General features: G+C 37.4%; 1 pseudogene; it reads right to left on the bottom strand.

The window, feature by feature from the left end:
- Window positions 1–9,939: 9,939 nt before the first annotated feature.
- On the bottom strand, window positions 9,940–10,254 carry LOC110147196 (peptidyl-prolyl cis-trans isomerase A pseudogene; annotated as a pseudogene).
- Between the last annotated feature and the right edge of the window lie 11,316 nt (window positions 10,255–21,570).

Here is a 21,570-nt window from a genome sequence, read left to right as displayed (position 1 = left end):
CCAAAGCAAATGTTTCTTCTAGAAACATAGCTGGCATGCAGTTGATATGTTGAGTTTGAAATAGACAGTTCACTAACTTCCTTCTGTGAATTAAGCCAGCTTGGAAGACATTGTAATATGTAAGTTGGTGTCTGAACTGGGTTTGGGTTTTTTACTAACATTGCAAAAGAAACAAGTCAGTTCCCTCCCTGAGCTTATTTATAGAATGGAGGTATAATGTCATGTGTTCTAAAGTTATCATGTACCTTCAATGAGATCGAGTTTATTGACTACAAAATGGTTAATCAATGTGTAGCCTTCAGCACACCCCCCACACTTCTATTTCCAAAGGCATGTTCCCACCTTAGACATTGTTGTAAACAATCAATTACATTTTAATTGTTCATGGGATGTCCAGAAGGGTCCTCTTCTCTTGAGGCTGACTCTCTCATAGCTGTTTATAGCTTTGTTGGGCTTTACTTATACCGTGTTTAGGTACCTTGATCGCTTATTTCTAGAATTTCCTCCGATTTTTAAGTTTGAAGTAGAAATCTGAACTTGCTTCTACCTTAGGAAATTCATTTCCTGTGACAGTGCATGCGGCAGATGGTGTTCTCTGATCCTTCTGCTATACTCTGAAGGGTGAAGGTGGTTTGCATTTTTTTTCTTGATGATACTATTTCTTGTGAATGAAGAACATGAAAATAGAACTCACTGCCTACTCCACTTCTGCTTAGAAAACTGTCCTTCAGCTTTGCTCATTTGTATCCATCCTTTAAACCTTTCCACAGCCCACTTCTCCTCCTCCCTAAGGCAGCCAAACTCCCTTCTTCCATCTGACAACACGTCTCCCACACACCTTATATAATACTGGAAAAGAAGAGAACTTACATATCACCAAGTGTAATATTTTGAATTATTTTTCAAGCCAAATTTGCTCAATTTTCCTTAGCCATAAATAAAAAGAAGATTAGAACTTTGTAAACCAGTTTTCAAGCAAGCATGTATCTTAACATGGAGCTACCCTGGTGGATCAGATGAAAGAATCTGCCTGCAGTGCAGAAGACCTGGGTTCAGTCCCTGGATAGGGAAGATCCCCTGGAGAAGGAAATGGCTACCCACTGTAGTACTCTTGGCTGGAGAATTCAATGGACAGAGGAACCTGGTGGGCTATAGCCCGTGGGGTTGCAAAGAGTCAGACAGGACTGAGCAACTTTCACTTTCACTTTTTTCACCTTTCATATCTAAATATTAGTCACTTAAATACAAATAAAAGATGCAAACTGTATATAGAGTGGATAAACAACAAGACCCTGCTGTATAGTACAGGCAACTATATTCAGTCTCCTGTGACAAACCATATTGAAAAAGAAGAATAAAAATAGATACAAATAATATATACCTGATGCAAGAATTTAAACATTATGAAAGTATTTAGTGTAAGATTAATAGTGTTTTGAGAAAGAGAAGTATCATATGACATCCCTTGTATGTGAAATCTAAGAAGAAATGATACGAGTGAACTTTCTATAAAACAGAAACAGACTCACAAACTTAGGGAACAAGCTTATTGTTGCTGGGGGGAAGGATGGGGGAAGGGTAGTTAGGGAGTTTAGAATGGACAGGACACACTGCTGTAAATAAAATGGATCAACAAGGACCTCCTATATAGCACATGGAACTCTGCTCAATGCTATGTGGCAGCCTGGATGGGAGGGGCATTTGGGGAAGAATGCATGCTTGTGTATGAATGACTGGCTCCCTTTGCTGCTCACCTGAGACTATCGCTATATTGTTTGTTAATTGGCTATATTCCAATACAAAAGGAAGAGCTTTAAAAAAATTAATAGTGTTTTTTCTCAAGCTCCAATTCTGCTCTTTTCAATGTACCCACTGTTAAACATAAAATTGTCATTCTATATATTTTATTTATTTATGCAAGATTATATACCAATTACATACACATATAATTTTATTTTAAAAGCAAGATCACAATGTGTGTTATTCTGGATTTTTTTCACTTCAGTCTATTTCATGAATACATTTTCAAGTCAACGCTCAAAGATATAACTCAGTTTTTAAAATAAGTACATTGTATTCCATACTAGGAATGTGTATCATTTCCTCAAACATTCTCACATTGAGAGAAGTCCCAATTTTCCCAGGTTTTTTGCTAATAAAATGATGTCTTTATAAACATTCATATGTCTATATTTTATTTTTAAAATGAATTCCTGGAGGTAGGATTGCTTGGTTAAAGGATGTCTGCATTATAAATTTTAATATATACTGCCAGAAGGCTATTTAAAAATTGTTGCAAGTTAAACCTTTCAACAATGCCTGAGTAGACTTGTTATTTCCCTGTTTCATGAAATGTTAAAATTTTTCAGTTGGAAGAAAAAATTTTGCCTTTTAAAAATATGTGTTTATTTTGTGTTTTGTTAATTATTCTGCTTGACTGTATTTTCATATTGGGTTTTTGCATTTCATTTTCTGTGATTGTTTCTTCAGATACATTTGTTCGTTATTATTGTTTTATTTATTCTTTCCTAATCAATTTGAAAGATCTTTGTAAATTAATAAAAATTATTCTTTGCCTTTCATATGTAACACACATAGTTTGTATTTTCCTGTTTGTCTTTTATTTTTTGATTTTGTATATAGTATATTTGCCATAAAAATTTTTCTAAGCTTTATGGAATTAAATAATTAAAAAAATGCTCCTAGATTTTCTGCTTTCCTTAAGAAAATGTTGACAAGGAGTGGGTATTTTTTGAAACTCTTTATTTTGTGTTGTGGTATAGCTGATTAACAAACAAAGTGGTAATAATCTCAGGTGAACAGAGAAGGACTCAGCCATAAATACAGCTGAATCTATTCTCCCCCAAACTCCCTTCCTTTCCAGGCTCCCACGTAACATTGAGCAGAGTTCCATGTGCTATACAGTAGGTCCTTGTTGGTTATCCATTTTAAGTAGAGCAGTGTGTACATGTCCATCCCAAACTCCCTAACTATCCCTTACCTCTAGCAACAACAAATTCTCCTCTAAGTCTGGGAGCCTGTTTCTGTCTTATAAGTAAGTTCATTTGTATCACGTCGTCTTAGATTCCACATATCAGGGATATCATACTGTATTTCTCCTTTTCTGTCTGACTTACTCCACTCAGTATGATATGCTCTAGGTCAAGAAGTGGATGTTTTAAATAGAAGATTTTACATACAAATTCTCATATTTTTCTCATTTTGAAGAACCCATTCAGAGTTAAAACCTTAGGCTAGATTTCCATTGCACATAAGGAGTTTTCTCACAGTGTGTTCGCATTTATTTGGAAGTGTGTCTTCATGAATCACAAGTTTAAATGACTGTACCAGTTGTGGATTTATTGCATCTTAGTCTGAAATATACTCTTCTTCACTGTGCCTTGGATTCTGGAGCTGATTGCTGTAGACGTTTCTTCTTCCCAGCCGGCACAATGTGGTTCTGATAATAAAGTGTGCTGGAGCAGTTATGCAAGGCCAGGGCAGGAAGAGGTTTTCCTTTTTCCAGTCTGCTGCGACAGCCACCACGTTGGTGTGTGTGCCCGTGTGTGTGTGCAGATAATGGTGGGAGACGTGCTCACCCCTGCAGCCTCACGGTCTGGTTGCAGCCTTCACTCTCCGGCAGTCTCTTCTTCCATCGGCAGCTGGCCGGCCTGCAGTCTAGCTGTAGGGCTGCCCATTGGCAAGCTGCTTCTCCACAGCTGGCTGTGCGCTCAAGCAGCAGCTTTCCTTAGAGATTTGAATCCAGTCTGTGGAAAGGACTCCGACAAGTTCTGTATTCCTTCCTTGTTTGTTTCCCCTGTCCTAGAAACAGTGCTGCTTGCTGCAATGACAACTTCAATTGCTCTATGCCATAGAACTGCTGCTTTAGTGTTAACCATTCTTTACTCTTTATATTAAATTCTCCTTGTTAAATTACTGGTGTGATGTCTGCCTCTTGAGTTGGCCTTATCTGAAATGTAAACATAATGTTAAGGTTTCTGGGAGAAAGCAGATAATCCGGGCTACTGTGCATCAATAAGGATGGGTATGTAGATTTACCTTAGAAGACAAACTTACAAATACTCACCCCAGTGACAAATGAAGGCAATGTGATAGGTAGATAAAATTCCCAGTTATAGAACGTGTAGTAGTTTCCCAATCCACTGTAGTTTGTGTTTTGCCTTACAATGTTTGTCATAACTATGGATCACCTATATTTTTATTATTAATATTTTCCCTTCAACCAAACCATAGTTACTTGTTTTTAATTTTCATACAGTCTTAGATTCACAGAAAAATTAAGCAGATTGTGCAGATCAACCCATTTTAAACTTAACTAACTTATTCAAAAATTAACTTATAAAATGGTAGATAGTAAGAAAATATATTTGCCACAAAGAATCAACTGATAAAAAGTATTTAATTATTAAAATGAAATATTCACATATGAACAAAAATCATGTATTATAACATTATATGTACTGTGTTTGAGAAAGAGTACACCAGAATATCTCAGAGGCAAGTCTCCTTCTCTCCCTCAAATTCTGGACCATGGGCACAACTAGGTTCACGTGCTTTTTGTTGGTTTATTTAAGGAGGGGGGAAGATCAACTGTTCCAAAAAGCTATCTTTTATAAACAACAAGAATATCTACCTATCTATCTAAACATCTACATTTGCATTTGTGTACGTATCCACAAATATTTCTGAATACATGGCTAGTATCTAACATAACGTCTCAATCTATATACCATCATTTCCTTTTTACTGGGGATTTGTTCACTTACTTGACGGACTGACATAAATCAGCCCCATCATTATCCCTCAGCTATTCCTGACATTTTTATTTAAAACATAACCTTGAAAGGACAAAAACAAATTGCTTTCTCCATACTCTGTAAAACTCTATGGCAATCAAATAGTGCTATTCATGATTCATCAGCTATCAGGAAATGCTTTCAGGGAAGATAATGAGGAAGAAATTTCAAGGATTTTCTACTTTTGTTGAGTTGGAGCAAAGCAGGTGGGGTTGCTGTTGCCATAGTAACAGATCTGTCTGCATTAGTTCATAGCTTTGTCTTTAATAATAAGAAATTGGGTTCTCTCTGTGTGTGTGCATGAATGTTTGTGTACTTCTATTCCACTCAACATTAGATTTGTGAGCTAGCTTTATTGTAATGGGATATGTACATAGAGATCGATTTAAGGGCTAAATCAGTCTATTTTTAGACCTAAGGAATGGACTGTTCCCTCTTTTTACTAATAGCAATAACATTGCAATGAACATACATGTACATATCTCCTTGAACATGGAAAATAATCTTTAGAGAGCTTAAAATGGAATTTATGAGTTAGGGTTAGTATTTTATTAATTTTCAATTTTATTGGATGGACCAAAATTAAATTGATTGTATAAAAGTACAATATATCTTTGTACTTATAAAATATTGTATAAAAAGCAATATATGTTTCTACTTTCCCATACTGTTTCCAAAAGTTAATTTCATGAATTTTATTAATTTCATCCAGTTAAATGAATGTGTGAAATAGTCACATTTTAAATCTACACTTTCTCAACTGGTAGTGAAATATAGTATTTTTTCATGTATTTATTGACCATTTGTGTTTTCTTCTTTGTAAATTGCTATTGCAATATCCTTTGCTCATTTTTATGATCCCATGCCAGCCTTTTAGGCATATCTTTTCTATTTATTTATAGCAGCTCTATTAATATTTTTCTATTCCTACATGGCAGTTCATCAGTTTGCACAGGCAGGGTTCTGCTGTGTTAACAACCTCCATTCTCAGTGGCGTCACGCAGCAAAGGCTATAGGAAGTCTACTGTGGGTTCAGATGTCTCTTCGGGAAAGCTGTCCTCTGTGTTAACATTCAGCAATCTATACCGCTCTCAGCACAAATTCTCCTCCATAATTCCTGTGAAGGGAAAGAGAGCTGGAAGTTCTCACACTGGCAATTAAATTCTTATAAACTGATAATATAATATGTCTAGAAATGACACATTACCTTCTCTCACAACACATTGGCCAGAACCAGCCACGTGGCCCAGTTTCACTGCTTGGGGCGGGGAAGTGTAATACTGGTACATGCATAAAAGGAGAAAAGGGTGGCTTATGAACATTACTAGACATTTTACCACAGAAAGATTTAAAACAGTGTGGGCATTTATTCTTCCTGATAAACTTAACAATTATTTTAAGTTCTCTCCCCAAATAGCATTGGAGCTTTAATTAATATGGCTACACAGTTTCAGAAGAGAAGACTCTTGAGAGATCCTTGGACAAGAAGGAGATCAAACCAGTCAATCCTAAAGGAAATCAACCCTGAATATTCACTGGAAGGACTGATGGTGAAGCTGAAGCTCCAATACTCAGGCCACCTGATGTGAACAGGCTCATTGGAAAAAGCCCCGATGCTGGGAAAGATTGAGGGCGGGAGGAGAAGGGGGCGACAGAGGATGAGATGGTTGGATGGCATCACAGACTTGATGGGCATGAGTTTGAGCAAGCTCTGGGGATAGTGAAGGACAGGGAAGCCTGACGTGCTGCAGTCCTTGATGTCGCAAAGAGTTGGATATGACTGAGTGACTGAAGGACAGTTACAACAATATGACAACTGAAAGAAGGCTCCTTTTAGTTTGAATAGATTGTGAGAATAGAATGGAATAGAATGCTCCTTTTAGTCTAATGGATTATTTTTCCAGGTAATAATATTGAATATAATATATTCAATAATAATATTGAAAACAATACCTTTATCCAGTTCTTTCTCATGTCTGTATATTTTTTGTATAAATAAATATAATTTTTTCTGTTTAAGTAACAACAGTTTCAATAGTAGCCCATCAGGCTCCTCTGTTAGCAGCAGTTAGAACTGGACATGGAATAACAGACTGGCTCCAAATAGGGAAAGGAGTACATCAAGGCTGTATATTGTCACCCTGCTTATTTAACTTATTTTCAGAGTACATCATGAGAAATGCTGGGCTGGAGGAAGCACAAGCTGACTCAAGATTGCTGGGAGAAATATCAATAAACTCAGATATGCAGATGACACAACCCTTATGGCAGAAAGTGAAGAAGAACTAAAGAGCCTCTTGATGAAAGTGAAAGAGGAGAGTGAAAAAGTTGGCTTAAAACTCAACATTCAGAAAAAGATCATGGCATCTGGTCCCATCACTTCATGGCAAATAGACGAGGAAATAGTGGAAACAGTGACTATTTTTTTGTGCTCCAAAATCACTCCAGATGGTGACTGCAGCCATGAAATTAAAAGACACTTGCTCCTTGGAAGAAAAGTTATGACCAACCAGACAGCATATTAAAAAGCAGAGATATTACTTTGCCAACAAAGATCCATCCAGTCAAAGCTATGGTTTTTCTAGTAGTCATGTATGGATGTGAGAGTTGGACTATAAAGAAAGCAGAGCGCTGAAAAATTGATGCTTTTGAACTGTGGTGTTGGAGACGACTCTTGAGAGTCCCTTGGACTTCAGTGAGATCCAATCAGTCCATCCGAAAGGAACTCAGTCCTGAATGTTCATTGGAGGGACTAGTGCTGAAGCTGAAACTCAAATACTTTGGCCACCTGATGCAAAATACTGACTCATTTGAAAAGACCCTGATGCTGGGAAAGATTGAAGGCAGGTGGATAAGGGGACGACAGAGGATGAGATGGTTGGATGGCATCACTGACTCAATGGACACGAGTTTGAGTAAACTCTGGGAGTTGGCAATGGACAGGGAGGCCTTGGTGTGCTGTGGTCCATGGGGTCACAGAGTCGGACATGACTGAGCGCATGACTGAGCGACTGAACTGAGCTGAACTGAGGCTCCTCTGTCCGTGGAATTCTCAGGCAAGAATACTGGAGTGGGTAGCCATTCCTTTCTCCAGGGGATCTTCCTGACCCAGGGATCAAACCCAAGTCTCCTGCATTGCAGGCAGATTTTTTATCATCTGAGTCACCAGGGAAGACCATAGTGGTAATATTCACATGCAATGTTATCTTATCACTATAATGAGAATGACTTTAGAATTTTACAATTGAAAATGACATTTATTATCAGTTTATTATCTCACACTGTACATGATTAAGGCACTAAGATAATTAGAAGTAGATATTAAGTTTTGTAAGTTATCTTTTCCGTATCAAGATAATCACATGATTTATCTATTTTGACCTACTGATATGATGAATTAGATTAAAAATTTTTCCAATTACAAAGCTAACTGAGTCACATTATACTTTTAATTGTTATGGATTGAGTTTACTATTATCTAGAATTTTTCCATCAGTGTTTTTAGATATGTGCTTAGTCGCTCAGTCATGTCTGACTCTTTGTGACCCCATGGCGGCTCTGTCCATGATATGCTGCAAGCAAGAATATTGGTGTGGGTTGCCATGCCTTCCTCCAGGGGATCCACCCAACCCAACCTAGGTCTCCCATGTTGCAGGTGGATTCTTTACTGTCTGAGCCAGCAGGGACGCCCCTGGCCTAAACTTTAGTTCTCTTTGTGCTATCTTACATCTTGCTGTCAAGATCTGCCAGCTTTGTATGATGAATTACAGAGTTATATCTTTTTTATTTTCACTACAATAGTTTAGGTGGCATTTGAATTTTCTGCTAATTAAAATTTTGCAAGAAATCACTTATAGAAATATTTGGAACTGGAATTGATTTTTTATTTTATTTCTCAATTCATTCTTCATTCATTTTTTTATTCTCTTACCCTTCTTGGGACAATTTTGGTCATTTTTGCTTGCTTAGAAAATAGCCATTTTATTGTAATTTTTAAATATAAGCACAGAATTATAGTCTATTCAACCATTTAAAATATCCTCTACATTGATGGTAACATTTCTTTCTATAGTACTTTTGGGGATTATATTCTCTTTATAGCATATCTTTATTATTTCTTTCTTCTTGCCACTCTTTGTCTAATTTGATGTTAGTTTTTTATAAATTATTGTTCTGAATGCTTGATTTATTTTTATCTCTTATTTAATGATGACATCAATTATAGTATAAAATTTGATCACAATAAATTAGTCCATATCCCATAAGTTTTACCATAAACTATTCTCTTCACTGTTGCTATACATATTGTCTTGTAAAATCAGCTTTATTTTCTTCTCTTGCCCAACTGTTATTTCAAAAAGTCTCTTCTATTTTTAAATGATTGATTTTTTGGTTGGCAATTTTGTTTTTATTTCAGGCTTATTGCATTATTTATATGGTCATTTTATGTCTTTTTTTTTTGCTGTGAAATATTTTAGTTTCTTTACCTTGTTCTGCTAATAGCGTGTGCTGATTTTAATGTGTTCTAGGGCAATTTGAAGCACATGTTATTCCTATTTGCAGGGTACAGAGATATACATCCTTCTAATAACTTTTGTCTCTAAGCTCAAAGTTGACCCCTTGCAATCCATGCTCCATGCTGCTGTTGAGGAGGATTGAGGAGGAAGGTTCACGAAAGGAACTGGGTTGGGCTATAATTAGGCACAGTGAGAAGCATCAAATGTCTGTGGGTAACTGAGACACTATGTGAGAATTGCCTCAATATATCTGGTTTTGTTTCCTTTTACATGCCTTAGCATTCTGCATTTTTTATTATATTCTGAATTCTCTAGATCATAAAATATTTTACATATTAGAAAACAAAGTGCACTAGTTAAACAGTCGGAACCACAGTCCTTGCTGTTCTCATTTTTTGTTGCTGTTGTTTGGTTTTTATTTCATAATCATATATTTAACTTTGCAATCCAGTTAAACTTGGAAGGGGATGAGGAAAATATGAAACTCAAAGGACTGCAGTGAGAGCACAAAGATTATAGGATATTTCGAGCAGATGGGGGTGAAAGGGTGCTTTCCTCAGCTACAGAGGGACCAGTCTGGTGGTGAAGTTAAACACAGGTCAAATTTATGAGATTTGTCCAGAGTCAGCAATGGTGATCTTGCTGATCTTGCCGTTCCAGGACCCGAAGAGCTCCATGTCTCCCACAATGTTCATGCCCTCTCTCACATTGCCAAAGACCACATGCTGGCCATCCAACCACACAGTCTTGGCAGTGCAGATGAAAAAATGGGAATCATTTGTGTTGGGGCCAATGTTTGCCATGGACAAGATGCCAGGACCCATATGCTTCAGGATGAAACTCTCATCAACAAAATTCTCCCCATAGATGGTCTTGCCACCAGTGCCTTTATGGCATATGAAGTCACCACCCTGGCACATAAATCCCAGAATTATTATGCAAAAGCAGGACTGGCATGTAATAAATCATCAACAAATAATTTTTAAATAAACAAGTTTTGGGGGTACTTAATTTTTATAAATAAGATTTAAAGTTCAAATGAAAGGTTCTACATTGTAAGACTCATAAACAGAAGGACTTGAATTTGAACCTAGATCTTCTGATACTGAATCAGATTTTTTCTACTGAAGTGCTTCTTAAAATTTTGCATTCCTTTTGCAGCCAAACAAGAACAGGCATAGTTAAGGTAAAATTCTGCAAAATTTAATGGATTTGGGGTTTTCCAGTTTTTCATTTGGCATCTATCTCACATACATTAAGTTTTTGTAAAATAGTTATATATATATATGTATATACCTATATGAAATTGAAACAGTAATTATCTCAGTATTTTAAAACAGAGCAAAGGATTGACAAAGAATTACTGAATAGGATGAGAAATATATGCAGTTTTCGTGTGTGCATGCTAAGTTGCTTCAGTTGTGTCAGACTCATTGTGACCTTATGGACTGTAGCCCACCTGGGCTCCTCTGTCCATGGGATTCTCCAGACGAATACTGGAGTGGGTTGCTATGCCCTCCTCCAGGGGATCTTCCTGACCCAAGAATTGAACCTGTGTCTCTTATGTCTCCTGTGTTGGCACGTGGGTTCTTTACCACTAGTGCCATCTGGGAAGCCCTAGTTACTTAGTCTATGCACACTTATATAGGAAACAACCAAAAATATTACAAATATTGGTTCTAGGATGAACTTTTATTCTGTTCTTACATAGGAACTGGTTGAACTAAAAGTAGGAAACAGCAAAGAGCAATGTCTCTCTTGGTTCTATTTGGGTAGCATTTAAAAAATTATTTTCATTTATATTTTCCATTGATTCTTTTCTGCATTCTGTGCTATGTATACCCTATACTTGTTTTTTTTACAACTTCTTTTTTTAAATAATTCTGAGTACTAAAACTAGAGAATTTTCAGTACTTTTTCTCAGTATGTAATTGCTGAATGTTCAGACTTTAGAGATGCATCATTGATTATATCCCTGGATCTAACTATCTCTAGTTCTATTTATAAAGAAGTTGAGGAGGTTTTCTCTTCTCTCACATACATAGCACGTGTGTGTCCGTGCATGCACACACACACACACACACACACACACACACACGCTTCTAGAAGCTCTGTGTGGAGAAGCAGAATGCTTACTCACTGCCGCATATTTCTGGAGGTCCAACCACAATGTCTGACACCAAGCCAGTGCTCAACATCTGTCCAAGGTCTATTTTGTGCTCTCTCTCTTTCTCCATCTGAACTCTGCTCTGGGCTAGAGCAGTATGTGGGGATGAAAGTCAAGAGTTTTGGGATTCTACAGGGTACAATCACCCCAATACCAAAACCAGACAAATGTGTCACACCAAAAAGGAAAATTACAGGCCAACATCATTGATGAACATAAATGTAAAAATCCTCAACAAAATATTAACTCACAGAATCCAACAACACATTAAAAGGATCATATACTGTGATTAAGTGGGGTTTATTCCAGGGATGCAAGGATTCTTCAATGCAAATCAATGTGATATACCATATTATTAGTAACAAATTGAAAGATAAAAAACATATGATAATCTCTATAGATGCAGAAAAAGCTTTCAACAAAATTCAACACTGTCAATGACAAACTAGCATTTACCAAGAACACTGGCAATGACTGAACAACAAAGGCATTTGCCATCCGCCTCTACGGAGATTAAACAGAATGCTGATATAGCTGCTGACATTCAGCAACCTCTGAGGGAGTTCAGGCTGGGATGAGGCACTCTCTGCTCCAGGGAATCTGGTGGGACAGGTCTTTAGAGAGCTGGATGCTTTTAGGAACCGATTTTATGATCTCAATCCTTGCATCTCCTCATATCTAGGGAAGCACTAAATCCCTTCCTGGTGACTTCAGATCCTCATGACTAACAAAAACCTTTTGTAAAATGAGTGTTTCATGGCACTGAGCTCCCTCTTCACCAAAACCTTACATATATTGACTTTCCCCCACGGCCGCTTTGGAGCAGAGCTATCTCTCAGAGCTATCTGAGATGCTACCTCCCAGTCTGCAGTCCTCATTTTGCCCCAAATAAAGCTTAACTCACAACTCTCAAGTTGTACATCTTCTTTAGTTGACAGCACCCAGTTTTGAAAAATACTCTCCAGAAAGTGGTCATTGAAGGAATGTACCTCAACATTATAAAGCCCATATATGACAAGCTCGCAGCAAACATTATTCTCAATGGTGAAAAACCGAAAGCATTTTCTCTAGATCAGGAATAAGACAAGGGTGCCCACTTTCACCACTATTATTCAGTATAGTTTTGGAAGTCCTCACCACAGCAATCAGAGAAGAAAAGCTTTCTCTGCCCTGTCACTTTAAATAAAAATCTTTGCTGCACAAAGCTCTGAGTGACTGAGATTGTGTCTTTGGTCCCAGAGTTAAATCTTCTCCTTTGGAGACCATGGACTTGTCACTGAACACTGTTCACCGTTCACCATCAGCTATCAATATTTTCCTAATGAGTAAAATATTCAGTATACACATTGGGATGATATCACAAACTTAGTGTGTGATTTAAATAGTTCTCCAACCCATGTTTTCTGACACCAAATCTAGAGTTTACTCCATTCTGCCACCTAATTCTCTGGATAAAAGGTTTCAAAACACTTGACTTCCAAACACCATGGTATTTGTTTGCCTCTTTGGTTTGTAAGAGTTGTAGCACTTTATCTGCACAAAGTGAGGGTACAGAAATGTCTCTGTTCTGGTGCTTAACTGTTCTCATAATGGCTTTTGAAATCCCTTCGGGCATGTCAGCTTTGCTTTCCACCTGTCATCTTTAATCGTCCTAGTTCAGTTGGGCTGAGTAACCACCATCCAAAGTGGACCATTTTTTTCAGGTGATCATAAATTGGGAAATTCTTCCTAATCCAATCACTTGTGTCAAAGGCATAAGTATTATTTTAGCTTAAAGCACATGATCTGCCTGCCACAGAATACTTTTTGGGTATTAGTATCTTAGCAATATTTTTTGAAGTTTCTCATCCATTGCATCCCACCTGCTCCCTGCAGGTCATACGGCTCCCTTCCTTGTGATTATACAGCTCAGAGGATGCTCTATCCTACCAGTAAAATGGTCTTGTGTGGCCACTTGAAGTCATGTCCAATTATTCCATCCAGAGGCAATGCCATAGTCTTCCTTAAAAACTGTTTTCCAAGGTCAAAGTTCACAATATCTCCTGGTTCTGTCATAATGTCATCTTAATATTTACCCTTCTGTATTAAATGGAAAAACCATCACTACCACTTTCTGATTGTGGAGAAAAATTGCAATAGTAAGCTAAGCCAAAAAATGCAATTAGAATTCTTCCATGGAACAAAGGTCTATTAAAAATGACAAAAGAAAGCAATATCTTTAAGTATCTCAAATTTAAATACTCTGATAGTGAACAAGAAAAGGAGATTTAAAACATAGTTTTTAGTTCTGTAAAGAATTAGAGTCACAATAGTTTCTGGAATAAAGCAGATGTTCAATAAATGTGCCGAACAAATGAATGAGTAAATGGTTAGTGCATACAGCTTACCTCCTTGTTCATTGATTCAGAAATGCCTTTAGCCATCCTAGAAAATGGATTGTTTTCCTACCAATCAATCTTAACCTTCTTTTCTGAGTGATCTAAACACTAGTTAGTCTTCTATTTATCTTTGCTGTTACTCTCAAGCTAGGCTTCAGCAGTATGTGAACCTGGAACTTCCAGATGTACAAGCTGGATTTAGAAAAGATAGAGGAACCTGAGATCAAATTGCCAACATCTGTTGAATCGTAGAGAATGTACCAGAATTTCAGAAAAACATATGCATCTGCTTCATTGACTATGCTAAAGCCTTTGACTGTGAATCACAACAAACCATGGAAAGTTCTTAAAAAGATGGAAATACCAGACTGCCTTACCAGTTTCCTGAGAAACCTGTATGCAGGTCAAGAAGCAACAGTTATAATTGGACACAGAACAACAGACTGGTTCAAAATTGGGAAAGGAGTACCTCAAGGTTGTATATTTTCACCCAGTTTATTTAACTTGCATGCAGAGTACATCATGTGAAATGCCAGGCTGGTTGAATCCCAAGCTGGAATCAAGATCGTGGGGAGAAATATCAACAACCTCAAATATGCAGATGACACCACTCTAATGGCCAAAAGTGAAGAGGAACTAAAAGGCCTCTTGATGAAGGTGAAAGAGGAGAGTGAAAAAGCTGGCTTAAAACTCAACATACAAAAAATGAAGATCATGGCATCCAGTCCTATTATTTCGTGGCAAATACATGGGGAAAAAGTGGAAACAGTGACAGATTTTATTTTCTTCAGCTCCAAAATCACTGCAGACAGTGATTGCAGCCACAAAATTAAAGACAATCCTTGGAAGGAAAGCTATGACAAACCTAGGTAGTGTATCAAAAAACAGAGACATCATTTTGCTGACAAAGGTCTGTATAGTCAAAACTTTGATTTTTTCAGTAGTCATGTACAGGTTTGAGATTTGGACCATAAAGAAGGCAGATACTTTCAAATCGTGGGGCTGGAGAAGACTCTTGGGAGTCCCTTGGACAGCAAAGAGATCAAATCAGTCAATATTAAAGGAAATCAATCCTGAATATTCATTGAAAGGATTGATGTTGAAGCTGAAACTCCAGTGCTTTGGCCACCTGATACGAGGAGTTGACTAATTGGAAAAGACCCTGATGTTGGGAAAGACTGAGTGCAGAAGGAGAAGGGGGTGACAGAGGATGAGACGGTGGGATGGCATCGTCAATACAGTGGATATGAGTGTGAGCAAACTCCGGGAGATAGTGAAGGACAGGGAAGACTGGCTGCTGTCCATGGGATCACAAAGAGTCAGGTACTACTGAGTGCCTGAACAACAACAGTTTTATAGAAAGTTTCCTAGGCTCTCAAAACACTGTTCCATCTCCATAGCATATCAAGATCCTATCTCTCCGTCGGAATTAAGGTCTGTTTCCATTGCAATGAAACCTTTATGTTGTCACTTTCTGGATACCTTGTTAGGATGCCTCAATTGGGGGTGCTAAAACCTCTTAAAAAGCAAGGCCTAGGGCCATGGGTTTAGGGAGCAAAAATATTTTAAAATGAGTCAGTAGATACAATTAATTTGGCACATTTCCACATTCACCAGCCACTTGCTCACATTGCCCTCTCTTCCTAGGCAGCTCCCATTTGGAGTTTCTACCAGGGTGTTCTCTGGGGCTAGGCAACTTTATTCCTGCTCTTTGAATAACAGAGCAACAGGTGTACAAATGAGGGTAAGACCATACATGGCTCAGTTAATAGCACTTAGATGTGTCATTATATCCTTACCCCTTGCTGTATAAGGGGTAAATGTATATATATCACTAGTTGCAGGGAAGGACTAGAGTAGGACAGAGAATCCTTATTCAGTAATTGTGTGCATGTATCTTCAGTTGTATCTGACTTTTTGCAATCCCATGGACTGTAGCCTTCCAGGCTCCTCTGTCCATGGGATTTCCCAGGCAAGAATACTGGAGTGGGCTACCATTTCCTTCTCCATGGGAGCTTTCTGACCCAGGGAACGAACCACGTCTTCTGTGTCTTCTGAATTAGAAGGCAGATTTTTTTACCACTGGGCCACCTGGGAAGCCCAAATAATAATCGAAAATGTATGCCTTGTCTGCATGGGAGGGGAGTTTGGGGGAGAATGGATACATATATATGTATGGCTGAGTCTCTTCACCTGAAACTATCACAGCATTGTTAATTGGCTATACCCCAATGCAAAAGAAAAAGTTTAAAAAAGAAAAAAAATAAAACATGTGCCTTGATGCTCCAGTAGTTCATACTTTGTATAAAAAGAGAATCTAAAGATAATGATGACTTTTTTATTGTTAACTATTATTACATCCTTATCTTTACACAAATTCTGTTTCAGTGGAGTTTTGCTTCATTCTTTTTCTTTCTTTTTTGCTTAATATGGGTCCTAATTTCTCTCAAGAGTTGTAATCCCCATTCCTCCTACAATCAATGTTCTCACCTGTCTATGGTAAATACTCAATAACTATGTGCTTCTGTCAATGCTTTAAGGCTGATTTAGTTTATTATCCAAGTGGATTATATTGTCTCCCAATAAGTAGATGGGCTGGAGTAATTAAAAGTCAGCTCAGGCAGTTAGAGAACTGTGTACCTAGACTGCATTATTTTGACTCTTTATAAACTGTCTTTACTGAGCTAGGTTTGGAATGACACCAAGGTTAGTATTGAGCGGTGTTATATAAGAAACAGCTGTGTGAATCTTGCAGCTGCATGTCTTATACTGGTATTGAAGCTTTATAGTCTGTTCTGTTACACAGCTTCTTCTGTGTGAGGGTGCAGAATAAATTCTATTCATGCTTAAGCAGGAAAGGCTGGACTTCCTCTTGACAATATTGTAAATCTAGTAATTAATCATAATATTTTCACTATTCTTTGCTCAGAAAAGCAGATATAAATATGCATGTCCTTTTGTGAAAATGTATTATCTGCTACAAATTTTGCATCAGTCTTATCTTTGACATTTTTTAAATTTCATTGCTTTTTCACACCAATTATCTCACTTATTTCTAGGTTTTATATTATTCAATTGTTCACTTTTTTATAAGTTGCCTCAGATTCTTCCCCCTTGTTTTGAATAAGTCAGATAAGCATCTATAAATAAAAATTGTGTACATAAACACCCATAAAGAAATTTTAATATTCAATAGTTGGTTTAATTAGCTTAAAATACTTTGTAAGAATAAAATTAAATTTAAAACTGATTTTAAAACACTTGATTTTAAGCTCACTCTTAGCATAAAAATTACATTGTTTTAAATTTATATTCTGTTAAGCCAAATGTATATGTCTTTCTACCATTAATTTCTTCTGAATTAATTTTTCCAAGCCATATAATTTTAAATCATTTTAACTTTCTATCACTGGATTATTACTGCATTTTCTAATTACTTAGGGAGATTTGTTCTGGAAATATGCAGATGAGATTTTAGGTTTCTTATTCAGGCTTTTGATTTTTTTCTATTTAGGAATTTTCACATCTATATATTCTGAACCTTGAGATTGAAACCTCTTCAAGGTCAGGGCCCATAATGACTCTATCCTTTATTTTTCCTCACTAATAAAGCGTCTTCACTGCTTACTACCTCTGTGAACGTGAGCAGACGGCGTCTCCTCTCTGGACCTCAGTTTCCTCATTGATAAAATGTGGATAACAGCAGTAATCATCTCCTAAGTTTGCTATGGTTGATTTAAAGGATTACTCACATCAGGCATTTGTAGCAAGTGCTTTGGATATATTAGTAACAGCAAAGTAGCTGCTTAGCCAACAAATACCCAAACCTCAGTTGTTTTACAACACAGAAGTTTATTTTTCACTCTATAAATGAGAGAGGGTCGACTTTGTTCCACACAGTAATTCAGGGGCCCAGCTGATGGAGTCTCTGCCATCATCAGCATGTAACTTTTAAGTTTCTCTTGGGTGATCGATTATCTATTTACTTCAGGTGACAGTGCTGGGATATATGCCTGGGGAGAAGAAGGGTTAATGGAGAAATTCAAAAAACATCACTTCTGCCCACATTCCACTGGCCATAGTACATGGTCCTGTTTACATCTGACTGTGGCTGGGAAAGGTAGTAGCTGTGTGGGGAGCTTCTTCCCAGCAGTAACTCTTTTCTTTGGAAGAAGAGTGTGAATCCTTGATAGACAACTTGATGTCACCAACTCACAGATATATGGAAAGTAACTGGCACATGTTGAGTATTTTTTATTTATCTTTATATACCACTCAACACAATATATCATACTTACAATCCTTGTTAGACTTTCCAATTAGGCTGGAGTCCTTTGAAGTCATATGGAGACTGTATCCTGCACAGAGTCCCTGATTGTCGGCAGAACTGAAGAATAATGTAAGCTCTTATCAAATGTTTGATGAATAGGTGTCTGTGGATGGCATACATTTAAGAAATAAGTATCTGATCTGTTGTTGAATATACAATCATAATTATCATTTAGTTTTAACTGAAAATTACAAATACCTCCTCTACAGTTGGAAGTTTAAAGTTCCAAAAGAAGTGAACTACTTTTGTTGCTTGACCTCACTGAATATAAGCAATCTGAAGAAAAATAAGCTACTTGAGTGTGGATGGATTTGAAGAATAAAAGATGCTGCTATGGCAGTTAATGACAACATTGTCACCCCTTCAAAGTATTATATAATGGTTGTCACTAACTTCCTATTTCTCCACATGCTTTTTGGGAAATACTCAATAAAGCTAGATGTATAGTACAATTGATTAATGATTTTGTAATCTAAAATCAATATCTAGAGTTGTCTAGTATCGACCACACTTTCCTCCAGTGCTCCAGTTGTGTTAATGCCCGCTTTGCCAATTAGATAACATTCAATCTATCAGGGACTGGGCTGTTGAACACCAAGGCACATTCCCTCACAATTTATTTCTCAGCGTTTCTATTAAAGTCACAAAAGAGGACTCCAACAAGGAGTGAGTAGCTTGTAATCTCACCTCTGTATTCTCAGAGGCTTATATCGATATCCGTATCTTTTATGACATGCAACGCTTTCCTCTTGTGTGAAGGCAATGTCTTAGAATGCTAGAGTAATAGAGGTAAAAACTGGGATAAACTGTTGTGTCACTATTCCTCTGGAACTTTCACATCTCCTCCCCTTTTTCTGGCTCCTTTGAAGTCAGGACAAAAGGAGGGTTCTAGACTGTAGGAGAGAGTTTTTTATTTTGTTGTTTGTATTTTCCTTGTGGTTGTACATGCACTGTCTCATGGCAGGCATCCAGATGTTGGCTCTTCTGCAGGCTTATCAGTGGCTTCTCCAAAGCGCCCTATAGACACATCTCTCATGCACAGGCCCCTGATAGGGCTGCAGCTGGACCCTCCAAAACTTTTGCCTGCAGCAGAAACCCCTACAACCTCTTACAACTTGCTTGCTCTATTTCAGCAAAGCATGCTCTTTGGTAGAAGCCCAACACAACATGGTTACTTGGCCCCTAGGACGTTCATACCTCCTTATGCTTCCAAATCCTGAAGCACAGTCTCCTCAGATTCTATCTGGCAGTGATCATCTATCACTATGTATTAATAATAGCCCTCTTCTAAACATATAGACAAGGGATGATTCAGCCAGTGTCTCACCTTCAGATTTCCCCAGTGACTACTATTTGTGTTCGTTTGTGCCCTCAAATTCCTGGGTACACAGCAGACTCTTCAAACATCTCTATCCCTAGCTTCACTTTGGCTGCATAGCAATGTGGGACTGGCCTATGAATTTTTCTTGCTCAAAGGGCATTAAACCAGTGTTAAATCACTTCTTTTCTGATTTCAATCCAATATTTAAACTTTATTTCTCTTGGCATGATAAAGGGGAGACACCACCCTTAGAGAGAGACAAAGGAAAATAATTCTTCCCTTGTATGAAAACTCTCCTACCAATTCCATTCAATAATCATTTGAATTTCTAGACTCAAAAGACAGAATCAGAAGATGAAAAGTTTTCATAGTCACTGCATTGATGTGTTCATGTTTTAATGCAACATGGATTCATCTTATATTCAATAATCTGATAAGAATCTGTACAATCATCATAGATCAAGTCATTTCAGGGTCTTTAATTATTTTAAATTATAAAATCACATGCCAAATTCAATTTTGCAGTTCCCCTGACTTTCTATTATATTCTTTTTTTTTCCCCATTTATTTTTATTTGTTGGAGGCTAATTACTTTACAATATTGTAGTGGTTTTTGCCATACATTCACATGAATCAGCCATGGATTTACATGTGTTCCCCATCACGATCCCCTCTCCCACCTCCCTCTCCATCCCATTCCTCTGGGTCTTCCCAGTGCACCAGCCCCGAGCACCTGTCTGTCTCATGCATCCAACCTAGGCTGGTGATCTGTTTCACCCTTGATAGTATACTTGTTTCAATGTTGTTCTCTCTGAACAGCCCACCCTTGCCTTCTCCCACAGAGTCCAAAAGTCTGTTCTGTACATCTGTGTCTCTTTTTCTGTATTGCATATAGGGTTATCGTTACCATCTTTTAAAATTCCATATATATGCACTAGTATATTGTATTGGTCTTTATCTTTCTGGCTTATTTCACTTTGTATAATGGGCTCCAGTTTCATCCATCTCATTAGAACTGATTCAAATGAATTCTTTTTAATGGCTGAATAATATTCCATGGTGTATATGTACCACGGCTTCCTTATCCATTCGTCTGCTGATGGGCATCTAAGTTGCTTCCATGTCCTGGCTGTTATAAACAGTGCTGTGATGAACATTGGGGTGCACGTGTCTCTTTCAGATCTGGTTTCCTTGGTGTGTATGCCCAGGAGTGGGATTGCTGGATCATATGGCAGTTCTATTTCCAGTTTTTAAAGGAATCTCCACACTGTTCTCCACAGTGGCTGTACTAATTTGCATTCCCACCAACAGTGTAAGAGGGTTCCCTTTTCTCCACACCCTCTCCAGAATTTATTGCTTGTAGACTTTTGGATAGCAGCCATTCTGACTGGCGTGTAATAGTACCTCATTGAGATTTTGTTTTGCATTTCTCTGATAATGAGTGATGTTGAGCATCTTTTCATGTGTTTGTTAGCCATCTGTATGTCTTCTTTGGAGAAATGTCTGTTTAGATATTTGGCCCATTTTTTGATTGGGTCATTTATTTTTCTGGAATTGAGCTGCAGGAGTTGCTTGTATATTTTTTAAGATTAATCCTTTGTCTGTTGCTTTGTTTGCTATTATTTTCTCCCATTCTGAAGGGTGTCTTTTCACCTTGCTTATAGTTTCCTTTGTTGTGCAAAAGTTTTTAACTTTCATTAGGTCCCATTTGTTTATTTTTGCTTTTATTTCCATTATTCTGGGAGGTGGGTCATAGAGGATCCTGCTGTGATTTATGTCAGAGAGTGTTTTGCCTATGTTCTCCTCTAGGAGTTTTATAGTTTCTGGTCTTACATTTAGATCTTTAATCCATTTTGAGTTTATTTTTGTGTATGGTGTTAGAAGGTGTTCTAGTTTCATTCTTTTACAAGTGCCAGTTTTCCCAGCACCACTTGTTAAAGAGGTTGTCTTTTTTCCATTGTATATTCTTGCCTACTTTGTTGAAGATAAGGTGTCCATAGGTATGTGGATTTATCTCTGGGCTTTCTATTTTGTTCCATT

Source organism: Odocoileus virginianus, chromosome 17 (genome assembly GCF_023699985.2).
Source record: "Odocoileus virginianus isolate 20LAN1187 ecotype Illinois chromosome 17, Ovbor_1.2, whole genome shotgun sequence".
In the NCBI taxonomy this organism is placed as follows: Eukaryota; Metazoa; Chordata; class Mammalia; order Artiodactyla; family Cervidae; genus Odocoileus; species Odocoileus virginianus.
This window is presented reverse-complemented; position numbering and strand designations above follow the sequence as displayed.